The 11724-nt window shown below is 41.3% G+C and overlaps 1 protein-coding gene across 3 annotated transcripts in view; it reads left to right on the plus strand.

Moving 5' to 3' along the window:
- RASGEF1A (RasGEF domain family member 1A) overlaps positions 1-11724 on the plus strand; it is a 2436720-nt gene that overhangs the window by 1063115 nt on the left and 1361881 nt on the right. For 2 of the 3 annotated variants that reach the window (XM_044056272.1, XM_044056273.1), the window contains one exon: positions 9815-9878. The exons of the other annotated variant lie outside the window; for it this stretch is intronic. The gene's annotated coding sequence lies outside the window, so the exon portion shown is untranslated. The remainder of the gene's footprint in view (positions 1-9814; positions 9879-11724) is intronic. 3 annotated transcript variants of the gene reach the window in all.

Here is an 11724-nt window from a genome sequence, read left to right on the forward strand (position 1 = left end):
TGGCGCCCAGTTTGCAGTCATCTGCGAACTTGGTCAGCCACAGTCCTTCCGTGTTGGCCTGTACCTCCGAGAAATATATACCGAACAAGAGAGGTCCCAGGACTGAGCCTTGTGGGACACCACTTGTAACTGGTTTGGAGTCTGACATGGCTCCAGCAATTCTAACCATGTGGGTTCTGTCCTTGAGCCAGTTTGCAATCCATCTAGTGACATAGGGGTTTATATTTAAGCTGGTGAGCTTATCTATAATGCCCGAGTGGGGTATTGTATCGAAGGCTTTGCGAGGTCCAGGTAGGCTGTGTGGACCACCTTCCCTCGTCAATGGCCTTGGTGACTGTTTCAAAGAAATCAACCAGGTTTAAGAGGCAGGATCTGCCCTTAACAAAGCCGAACTGGGTAGGATCCAGTGTTTGTAGGTCCCCAATATCTTTATTTATGAGGTCCATGATGATCCTTTCCATAGCTTTGCAGACCAAGCTAGTCAGGCTTATGGGGCGATAGTTTCCAGGATCCGTTGAGGCACCACCTTTATGGAGAGGGACCACTGTTGCTGTACGCCACTCTTTGGGCACATATCCTGTAGTAAGGCTGAGATTGAACAGTAGTTTTATGTTTGGGTTTAGCTCTTCTTTGAGTTCATGTAGGACGCAGCCCAGGACACCATCTGGTCCCATTGATGCTGGGTTTTTTGCTTTGGAGAAGGCGGCTCTTACCTGAGCATCTGAGATGTCAGGGGGGAAGCACTCTGCTGGGATAGATATTTGCCCTTTTGGTGGGGAGGGGGAGAAGTTTGCGCTGAACCTGTCAGCTAGGATGTTGGCAATGTCTGTGGGTTCGGTGTATTTTTTTGTCATTTTGGACTAATTCTGAGCATATCTGGGAATTACCACCCAGGTTCCTAACATAACTAAAGAAAGCCTTGTGATTATCCTTAGTGTCCTGTGCAATTTTTCTCTTGAAGCTGGCCTTAGACAATTTTATGAGTGCCCGTAGTTTTTGCTAATACTGATCAGTGATGCCTTCCCTTTTGGGATTTTGCTTTATCATTTAGTAGCTTCCTCCTTCTATTGTATAGTTTGTTTATGGCTGGGGTCCACCAGATAGGACGTCTGCCTTTGGAGGATTGGGTCTTGGTTTTATTTGGGATCGCATGATCCATGCATTCCTGAAGGTGTTCATAGAATGCGTTTATAAAGTATTCTGCGGTCTGGGCCGTATTTTCCACAGGCCCGGGGCTTTGAAGGATTCCACCTCAGTTTTGAGGAGTGTAAAATTTGCTTTAGAGAAGTTTTTCACTGTGGTTTTCTGGGCACGGGGTGGGGTCGGGATGTGAATATCCAGTGAGATTAGTTTATGGTCTGATCTTACCAGTGAGGGATACACTTCTGGTCTGGAGCATAGAGTCCCCATGTTGGTGATGATCAGGTCCAGTATGTTTTCCCCTCTTGTGGGAGTGGTAACAAGTTGTTCCATAGCATTTGAGTTTATAAATTCTAGGAACCTTTGGGCTAGGGTGTTGGAGCTAGAGTAATGCTCCCAGTCTATGTTTGGGTAGTTGAAGTCGCCCAATATAATGGTGTTTGGAGAGACCTTCATATTTTCCAGTGTTCTCAGGAAGGCCCAGTGGGGTTCCTGGGTTTGGGAGGGTGGTCTGTAGCAGGCTATAAACTGGAAGACAGTTTTACCCACTGTTAGTTGCACATGGATAGTCTCTGATGCTTCGTGCTTTGCCACCAACCTGGAGGTGTGGGTATCTTTGATGAATATCGATACTCCCCCTCCTTTTGTGGTTCGGTCCAAGTTTTGGGGCCGAAAAGCATGGTATGAGGTATAATCTGGTAGTGCTGGGGTGCTCTCAGGAGCCCTGAACCAGGTTTCTGTTACTGCAAAGATATCGATGTTCTCCATGCTAAGGAGAGTTTGAGTCGTGCATCTTGAGGTTTAGACTTCTGGCGTTGAGTAGCATTACTCTTAGTTTCTTATCCCTTGTGTTACCTATGGAGGTGGGTTTGTCTTTTGAGCCTTGCCTAAAAAAGGCACTATGGGGGTAGCAAGAGCCTTTGCCAATATCCGAAAGCCCAGGGGTGACAGGTGCAAGCCATCCCTAGCGAAGCATCGTGGCTTGTCGAGCATATCATCCCAAGCTGACAGGCATTGTATCCCCTTTGAATGACACCAGTACTTAAGCCAATTGTTGAAATTGATCATCTTGTCTTCATATTGTGGCATCATTCTTGGTGAGGGTAAGATGCTACTCAAGGTCAGGGTCATACCGGCCTGGGCTACATGCTCAGAGAGCTCCTTTATATCTCTTTTCATGTAGTCCAGGGAGGTACGTCTCAGGTCATTCACACCAGCGTGGACAATGACTGAGTCATATTTGTACTTGCCTTGGAGTGACCTGAGTGCTTGTGTTATGTGGCGGATCCTAGCGCCTGACAGGCTGCTCACCGTGACCCTCTCCTTGTTCAGCCTGGTGAGCGGGACGTCAGTGTGCCTGACGATAGAGTCACCTATTACAAGTGTATCAGGTGTGTTGTTTAGTCTTAAGGGCTGTGACTGTTTGGCACACTGGCTTTGTGAGATATGTGTTGCACGTGTTTTGTTTTGGGGTAGCGGCTGCTTGGGTGTCTGCTTTGGAGGTCTCTGCTGCTTGGCAGATCTTTATTTAGAGCCTCGAGTATGTTTTTGTGTGATTATGTGTTTGGTTTGCTGTCATGGTAGGTCTATGTGAGACTGGAATTGTAGTGAGTGTGGTTTCCTTCTCCTCCTGACTGGTTATGCCAGTACTGAGTTGAGAGAGCTTGGCCTCCAGTTTGGCTATATGATTGCATCTCTCACATGTGTTGGAATTTGTTGGGAGGAGGAGAGGGTTGTCTGTGTACATGAGGCAGTTGTAACATTGCCTCAAAATTCCCAGATTCACCAGCTGGACCGGAGAGGAGATTGACAACTGACCTTTGGACATGCTAGAATAATATTGGGAATTCCTTAATAATTGAAAACCAGTGCCAGTGGGGAGTGAGGGTGTAGTGCTTTTAATTTTTAGTGCTGACTTATATAATTGCTTTAGTGAGCAAGTGCCAGGTAACTTAAGTGCAATGTGTTACAGGTAACTTAAATGCAAAAACAACAAACAGTAACTTTCTTTCAAGTGAAACAAGGAAATAAGTACAGTAAGCAATGCAGATATCACTAGCGATCCACAGAAGCGCTGACAAGCCACGTATTAGGTGGAATTAGCGTTCCAGGGAAATAACAAGCAAACAAACAACAAGCATATAAACAAAGCTATATTCAGCAGGCCTGGATCTAGTCTATGCTACAGCAAACAAGGTGTACCAATTTCAGTAAGATACAGTTCAAATATTCAGGCACTATAAACCTTTAACCAGAAATTCCCAGCTCAGAAGGGCAGAGTCCAGCCTCTTCTCCCACAAGAGTGCAGACCACAAACCTTCTTAATGTAAAATAACTGGCCTGAAGCCCAAGTGCTTAAACCAGAACTAATACACTTTAAGAATAACAGACACTGGGCTCTCAATCAGCAGTTCCCAACTTAGAAGGATGAAAGCTACCTGTCCTGCCACCACAGTGCATGCCACAAACCTTCCTAATGTAAAACAACTGGTCTGAAGCCCAAGTGCTTAATCCAAAAGACTTAGAATGACAGCTAAACTTTAATCAAGTTACTACCAAGCAGTAATAAATACAATTGAATACTTTAGAGAATGCCTGGATTAGTGCTCAAGTTACACAAACAAAGCTAGATCCAGCAGGCCCGAATCCAGTCTATGCCACAGCAAACAAGGCACCAACTTCAGTAAGAAGCAGTTCAGATATGCATGCACTATAAGCCTTCAATCAGAAATTCCCAGCTCAGAAGGGCAGAGTCCAGCCTCTCCTCCCACAAGAGTGCAGACCACGAACCCTCTTAATGTAAAATAACTGGCCTGAAAGCCCAAGTGCTTAAACCAGAATTAATACACTTTTAGAATAACAGACACTGAGCCCTCAATCAGCAGTTCCCAACCTAGAAGGATGTAAGCTCACTACAGTGCAGACCACAAACCCTCTCAGTGCAAAACAACTGGTCCGAAGCCCAAGTGTTTAAACCAGAAGGCTTAGAATGAGTTACACCAAGCAGTAATAAATACAATTGAGTACTTTTAAGATGATGCAAAAGTAAAAAAAGTAGGTAGAAACACAAGTACAGTAAAAGCAGATGAAATTTTTTTTTTTTTTTTTTTTCTGAACAAGTGCTGAGATCAAAGAAACAGATTTGAGTGCTGAAACTAGAAAACTGGCTAGTTATAGGGAAAAAAACTAAGCTAGAAGGCTTCCCTCCAACACAGAAGGGCTTGGGGGCTCAGAAGCCTACAAATAAGTCTATACCACTTAACAGGAAAGGCAGGAAACAAGCTTAAATTTTTTTTTCTGTTTCCCAGATGCTCTCTTTGTACACAGTAGGAGTGCCTGAAATCAGAATATGATCTCACTGCACTCAGTTGAGTGAGCAAATGAGATGGGCCCAGAAGGAGTATCCAAACACAAATTTACAAGAGGGGCGGGCAGCTGCAAGGCCACTAAGATTAACACCAAAACAAAAACAGGGAGGGTGGGTGGGACTAACTGAAGAGCAGAGTGAAAACTTCTTTTTCTAGTCTGCTGCCCTTTAAAAAGATACCTTGTGAATCACACATAATTTGAGTTGTTATTCTTAATGGATAACTTGTTATAGTGCTCCATATGTGCTCATAATGCTTCTATGTTGCAGTATACTGGGCAGCACAATGGCACAGTGGATAGTGTTGTTGCCTCACAGCAAGAGGTTCTCTGGTTCAATTCTAGGCTAGGGTGCTTTCTGTGTGGAGTTTGTATGTCCTCCTTGTGTCCATGAGGGATTTGTCTAGGTGCTCTGGTTTCCTTCCATATTCCAAAGACGTGTAGCAGGTGGAATGGACACTTTAAATTGGTGATTGGTGTGAGCGTGGAGTGTGTGGTGTGGAAGAACTACTACAGCAAGGCTAGCCACCTAGCATTGTAATCATTGGCTCTAGTTGATTGTCACTGTTGAAGTACCCCAAACCCATTTGTAAAAAAATGGGAAAAAGGAGTTGTGGATGGATGAATGGATTTTCTGCCTGCTTTTTGTAATTCTGTACTATCCCTCTCCACCATTCACCAGCATTTTGTAATTCTATACCACCCATATCTAATAGCATTCTTTAATCCTATGCCTCTGTTCTTCACTGGCTTTATATAATTCTATACTTTCACACTCCTCTAGCGTTCTGTAACTCTATAACACAATTCTACACCAGCATTCTGTAACTCGATACCACCATTCTACACCAGCATTCTGTAACTCTATACCACCATTCTACACCAGCATTCTGTAACTCTATACCACCATTCTACACCAGCGTTCTGTAACTCTATACCACCATTCTACACCAGCATTCTGTAACTCTATACAACCATTCTACATCAGCATTCTGTAACTCTATATCACCATTCTACACAAGCATTCTGTAATTCTATACCACCATTCTACACCAGCATTCTGTAACTCTATACCACCATTCTACACCAGCATTCTGTAACTCTATACCACCATTCTACACCAGCATTCTGTAACTCTATACCACCATTCTACACCAGCATTCTGTAACTCTATACCACCATTCTACACCAGCATTCTGTAACTCTATACTACCATTCTACACCAGCATTCTGTAACTTTATACCACCATTCTACACCAGCATTCTGTAACTCTATACCACCATTCTACACCAGCATTCTGTAACTCTATACCACCATTCTACACCAGCATTCTGTAATTCTATACCACCATTCTACACCAGCATTCTGTAACTCTATACCACCATTCTACACCAGCATTCTGTAACTCTATACCACCATTCTACACCAGCATTCTGTAACTCTATACCACCATTCTACACCAGCATTCTGTAACTCTATACCACCATTCTACACCAGCATTCTGTAACTCTGTACCACCATTCTACACCAGCATTCTGTAACTCTATACCACCATTCTACACCAGCATTCTGTAACTCTATACCACCATTCTACACCAGCATTCTGTAACTCTATACCACCATTCTACACCAGCATTCTGTAACTCTATACCACCATTCTACACCAGCATTCTGTAACTCTATACCACCATTCTACACCAGCATTCTGTAACTCTATACCACCATTCTACACCAGCATTCTGTAATTCTATACCACCATTCTACACCAGCATTCTGTAATTCTATACCACCATTCTACACCAGCATTCTGTAACTCTATACCACCATTCTACACCAGCATTCTGTAACTCTATACCACCATTCTACACCAGCATTCTGTAACTCTATACCACCATTCTACACCAGCATTCTGTAATTCTATACCACCATTCTACACCAGCATTCTGTAACTCTATACCACCATTCTACACCAGCATTCTGTAACTCTATACCACCATTCTACACCAGCATTCTGTAACTCTATACCACCATTCTACACCAGCATTCTGTAACTCTATACCACCATTCTACACCAGCATTCTGTAACTCTATACCACCATTCTACACCAGCATTCTGTAACTCTATACCACCATTCTACACCAGCATTCTGTAACTCTATACCACCATTCTACACCAGCATTCTGTAACTCTATACCACCATTCTACACCAGCATTCTGTAACTCTATACCACCATTCTACACCAGCATTCTGTAACTCTATACCACCATTCTACACCAGCATTCTGTAATTCTATACCACCATTCTACACCAGCATTCTGTAATTCTATACCACCATTCTACACCAGCATTCTGTAACTCTATACCACCATTCTACACCAGCATTCTGTAACTCTATACCACCATTCTACACCAGCATTCTGTAACTCTATACCGCCATTCTACACCAGCATTCTGTAATTCTATACAACCATTCTACACCAGCATTCTGTAACTCTATACCACCATTCTACACCAGCATTCTGTAACTCTATACCACCATTCTACACCAGCATTCTGTAACTCTATACCACCATTCTACACCAGCATTCTGTAACTCTATACCACCATTCTACACCAGCATTCTGTACCTCTGTACCACCATTCTACACCAGCATTCTGTAACTCTGTACCACCATTCTACACCAGCATTCTGTAACTCTATACCATCATTCTACACCAGCATTCTGTAACTCTGTACCACCATTCTACACCAGCATTCTGTAACACTATACCACCATTGTACACCAGCATTCTGTAACTCTGTACCACCATTCTACACCAGCATTCTGTAACTCTATACCACCATTCTACACCAGCATTCTGTAACTCTATACCACCATTCTACACCAGCATTCTGTAACTCTATACCACCATTCTACACCAGCATTTGGTAACTCTGTACCACCATTCTACACCAGCATTCTGTAACTCTGTACCACCATTCTACACCAGCATTCTGTAACTCTATATGCTCTTCTCCACATTCATTTTGTAATATCCTATACTACTCCTGTCCACCAGCATTCTATAATTTTGCACTCCCGTTCTTGTTACCTGAACATTATATCAAAACACATTCAGATATGATGTAATCAGACAGAATTCACTTACTGTGTGGGCTGCCCATAAATCATGGAGGTTCCTTTAAAGTAAGATCAAACATAAACTATTTAATTTGTGATGCAAAATTTCCTGGACAAATGTTCATTGTACTCAAGACAGTGTGAGAAGCACAAGATTGGATTTTATATGGGAATATTACACAGGCTTGGTACTCTAAAATGGCTCATTAACGACTTAAAGTTTCTGAGGGTAGGCTTAACACAAATATGTACAAGTTATCCTCTGTCATATACACAACACATACACACACACACACACACACACACACACACACACACACACACACACACACACACACACACACAGCAGTGGGTACTAATACAGAGTGGACCAGCCAAAAGTGTTACACAGGGTATTCCAGCAGTACAGTTAATGCTGTTGTGTCTTTTGGCTTTTCCCAGTTAGGGGTCGCCACAGCGAAACTCCGGTCTGCTAATGATTGGCAGTAGATTTTTACGTGCCGAGTTGCTGGCCCTGATGCACAACCTTCAACGAAAGTACGCCCATTCACGCATGTCTCTAGCTGAGAATCGAACAGGACAACATCTTACTGTGAGGTGACAATGCTACCGCAGCACCACCACCGCAGTTTCGCTAATGTTGACTATATAGAGAAGCATTTCTAAGCAGAGAGGTACCCGGTTTGTGCTCAAATGGCTTAGATGAGGAGAAACTTACAATCAATGACTTAATGAAGCAGGAAGTTAATTACTTCCTGCCCTTCACAGAAAAGATCCTGCTTAACAGAAACAAACTTGACACTAAAGAGATGAAGACATTGGAATACTTAGAACTCCATGATGTGAATTAAGCCCCTTGACATGCAAAAGTGTCCTCAGATATTTGGTCTCCACAGGGTCATTTCCCAGATTGTTTTAGTGCAGATGCTGCTTTAATACACCTGTGCTCAAGTCCTTATTTGAAAACGGGGTCACCAAATCTGCAGTTACCTCACATGTTTAAGGCTGTGAGCTACTAATGAGCTTTGTCATGTAATTGTTTGACCCCCTCAGACTCTATTTGCCTAAAGTTTGACTCTAAAAATGTCATTTAATGAGACTGTGCTGCTTGGGTTGCCCTTGAAAAGGGACGTGAACATACTGGATTTGTTGGTTAGTAATTGATCAATCAAGCCACAAAAAAACACAAAATCCAAGAATGTGGAGCTATAGAGTAGCAGATGGAAAATTTTATCTTGACTAACTTAATGTTTAGAAGCTGGCATTCCCTAAGAGGAATGCTGTAAGTACTGCCCAGCACATATGACCTAATAAGCATATATCTCCTTATAAATGGTCTGGGTAGCCTTACCCCGGGGTTTACCACTTATAATACTTAGGTGTAGACAGCAGTCTTAAACTAATTAATGCAGTCCACACCCCGGGGTTTACCACTTATAATACTTAGGTGTAGACAGCAGTCTTAAACTAATTAATGCAGTCCACACTGTCTGATATTTAAATACTAATTTTATGAATAAGAGCACTATGAAATAAACAAAGGTGCTCTTAAGAAAGCTATTGTTCCCATCATGCACTGCTCACAGAAATACCCCTGAAGGTATCTATGCTCCTAATATTTTCTCACAAGTCAACTCTTTCTACATTCATTATTTGCTAGCTGTTTAATACTTTCTCCTTCTTCTGGATAGTACTTATCTTGCTGCACTCTTGACTAACTGAGTACCAGGATATGAATGAGACCACTTTTTTCAACCTTTGACCATAGCTATGCTCAAGAAATTGTTCTGGCATATGTATGTGTTCTTTAATATGCTAATCATTAGATAATGAAACATTAAAATATGGTAAGGTTGTACGAGTTTTTTTTTTTTTGCTGGTTAAAATATTTTATTAAACTTTTAAAATGATTAGATGGTGTATCAATTGAAATATAATAAGTAAACAGCTTAAAACATATTGTTTTAGGATAAATTACTAATGCAATTATTTACATTATATACAAAATGCCTGAGACCGAATTATTAACGATTAACACAAAACATGCATAAAAATGATAAAGAAAAATTGAATTAATAAAATCCAAGATGACAATGTTTCAATGAGGGCTAATACCTTCAACCAAGGATAATTCTTGAGTTAGTTACAATAAATCCTATTCTTTTTTGCCATTGTTTCTTTAGTTGCCGCGTTTTTCAGAAGGATAAGAAAATCTTCAAATTTTGAAATCTGTAGGAGTTGTAAGGGGTGAGTTATACAACTTTCTTTCTATAATGGATGTTTTCTTAAAAAAAAAAACTTCAGAATGTATAGGAAAAGTTACACTAACAGAATAAATGATAGTACAGATTCTTGTCTTGAAATGTTACAAATATTGCAAAGCAATTACAAAGTGTTTCAATGGGGCATGCAATGCTGTGACTTCACTTTTGCATTTATTTGTTGTTGTTGATTTTTATTAGCCAGGTAGAGGAGTGACTGAGGCAATAACTATGTTGTATGATACTTCGAAGCTCAACAGTGTTTGAAAAAAAAAAAACAGAGAAAGAATAAATCAAAGAATATGGATAAAATATCAGATCCTTATTTAGAAAATGGAGCTTCCATGTCACAAATCTGAAAGTGAGGATTTCAAATTCTGCATGTAGATGAAAACTAAAAGTTTATATTGGAAGTCCTGAAGCTGCTTTTGTGTGAGAGTAAACCTATTTCTGAATATCACCAACTGTGAGGTTACTACAATCCAAGGAAATGGCCTTTGCTCTGCACTGCAGTGGCATCCATTGAATATACTATGTTATCACATTCAGGAAAAGTCAAAAATGCATCTTTTTCAGTGAGGTGCACTACTGAAAGTTGTGATAGGCTAGTCACTTATTCCCTAAGCAATGCAACACACTGTAGTCTAAATCTATGGATCTGACATGGAAGCAGGTTGTTGCTTGGTGACCAGGAGCATGGCAGTATTCACCATGTGTGTGTATCCTTTCACTTTCTACAGACTACCAAGGTCATTTCAGACTGTCAGACTTATGTGTTGGGTTGTCTGCTTTATTAGACCTATCAATGTAACAAATTCTCCTAATACCAAGCTGAAGGTACTACTGCTCAGTGCTAGGAGTCTTAACAGGAAACTGCACTCCCTGGAAGCTGTCCTTGCCCTGAAGAATGCTGATGTCTGTGCACTTAAAGAGATGTACTCCAGCAGTGGAAGGCTACAATGCTTATCTCACATTCAGACCACCCTCTGTAAATGAAAAAAATGAAAGGAGGAGGTGTTTACATTTACATGAAAAGCAATCACACTTTTAGATTGGGCAAGCAGGATGACTTGCTTGAGCTACACCATGTCCAGCTGACCACAGTCAAAATCCCTCACCATATTGCCACTAGCTACAGGTCCACAAGCATAAACCATGAAATCCACTCCTCATACCTGAAGTTGCTAGAATGCCTTACCATTCAGCTCAACACACTACTCATGGGTGATTTTAACTACCCTCCCATAAACTGGGAAACTTATACAACCACTAACTTGCAGGTTCATAGATTCCTGGTCTTTTTCAGTGCAAATGCTCTGGAACAGCTGCTCTGCACTCCCACTAAGGGCTCACCCCCCCCCCCCCCCGGAAGATTGTAAAGCAAATTTTCTCTTTCCGTATAGCTAATCATTCTGTGTTGTACAGTTTAGACCACTAACTAAATGGTTACTTCCTACCTTTTAAGATTAACACATTAGCCAGATTCATGAACACCTACACTAAGTGTACACAATATGTGTTCAAAAACATCCCTACCACATTTTTGTGCTGTCTATTTAATCTGAAAGATTATACTAAGTGTACATACAATCTATACTTTGTGGTAACCTTTAGGAATCCCCCTCAATATTTTAGGCTGCAAGAAAATCAGAAGTAAAACAAAAATTAGGAGGAATAAGGTGGGAGTTATGCATGTGTTGTCTGTTCACTCAGACCGGTGTACACTTGTGAAGGCATTCATACATCCAGCCCATGTTTAAACCTGTGAAATTAGAGAAAACATGTCAACTTATAATGCTAAGTAAGAATGAAATCACTCCTTATTCTTCTGC

Source organism: Protopterus annectens, chromosome 14.part0 (genome assembly GCF_019279795.1).
Source record: "Protopterus annectens isolate FY-2018-M chromosome 14.part0, PAN1.0, whole genome shotgun sequence".
NCBI classification, from domain to species: Eukaryota; Metazoa; Chordata; order Ceratodontiformes; family Protopteridae; genus Protopterus; species Protopterus annectens.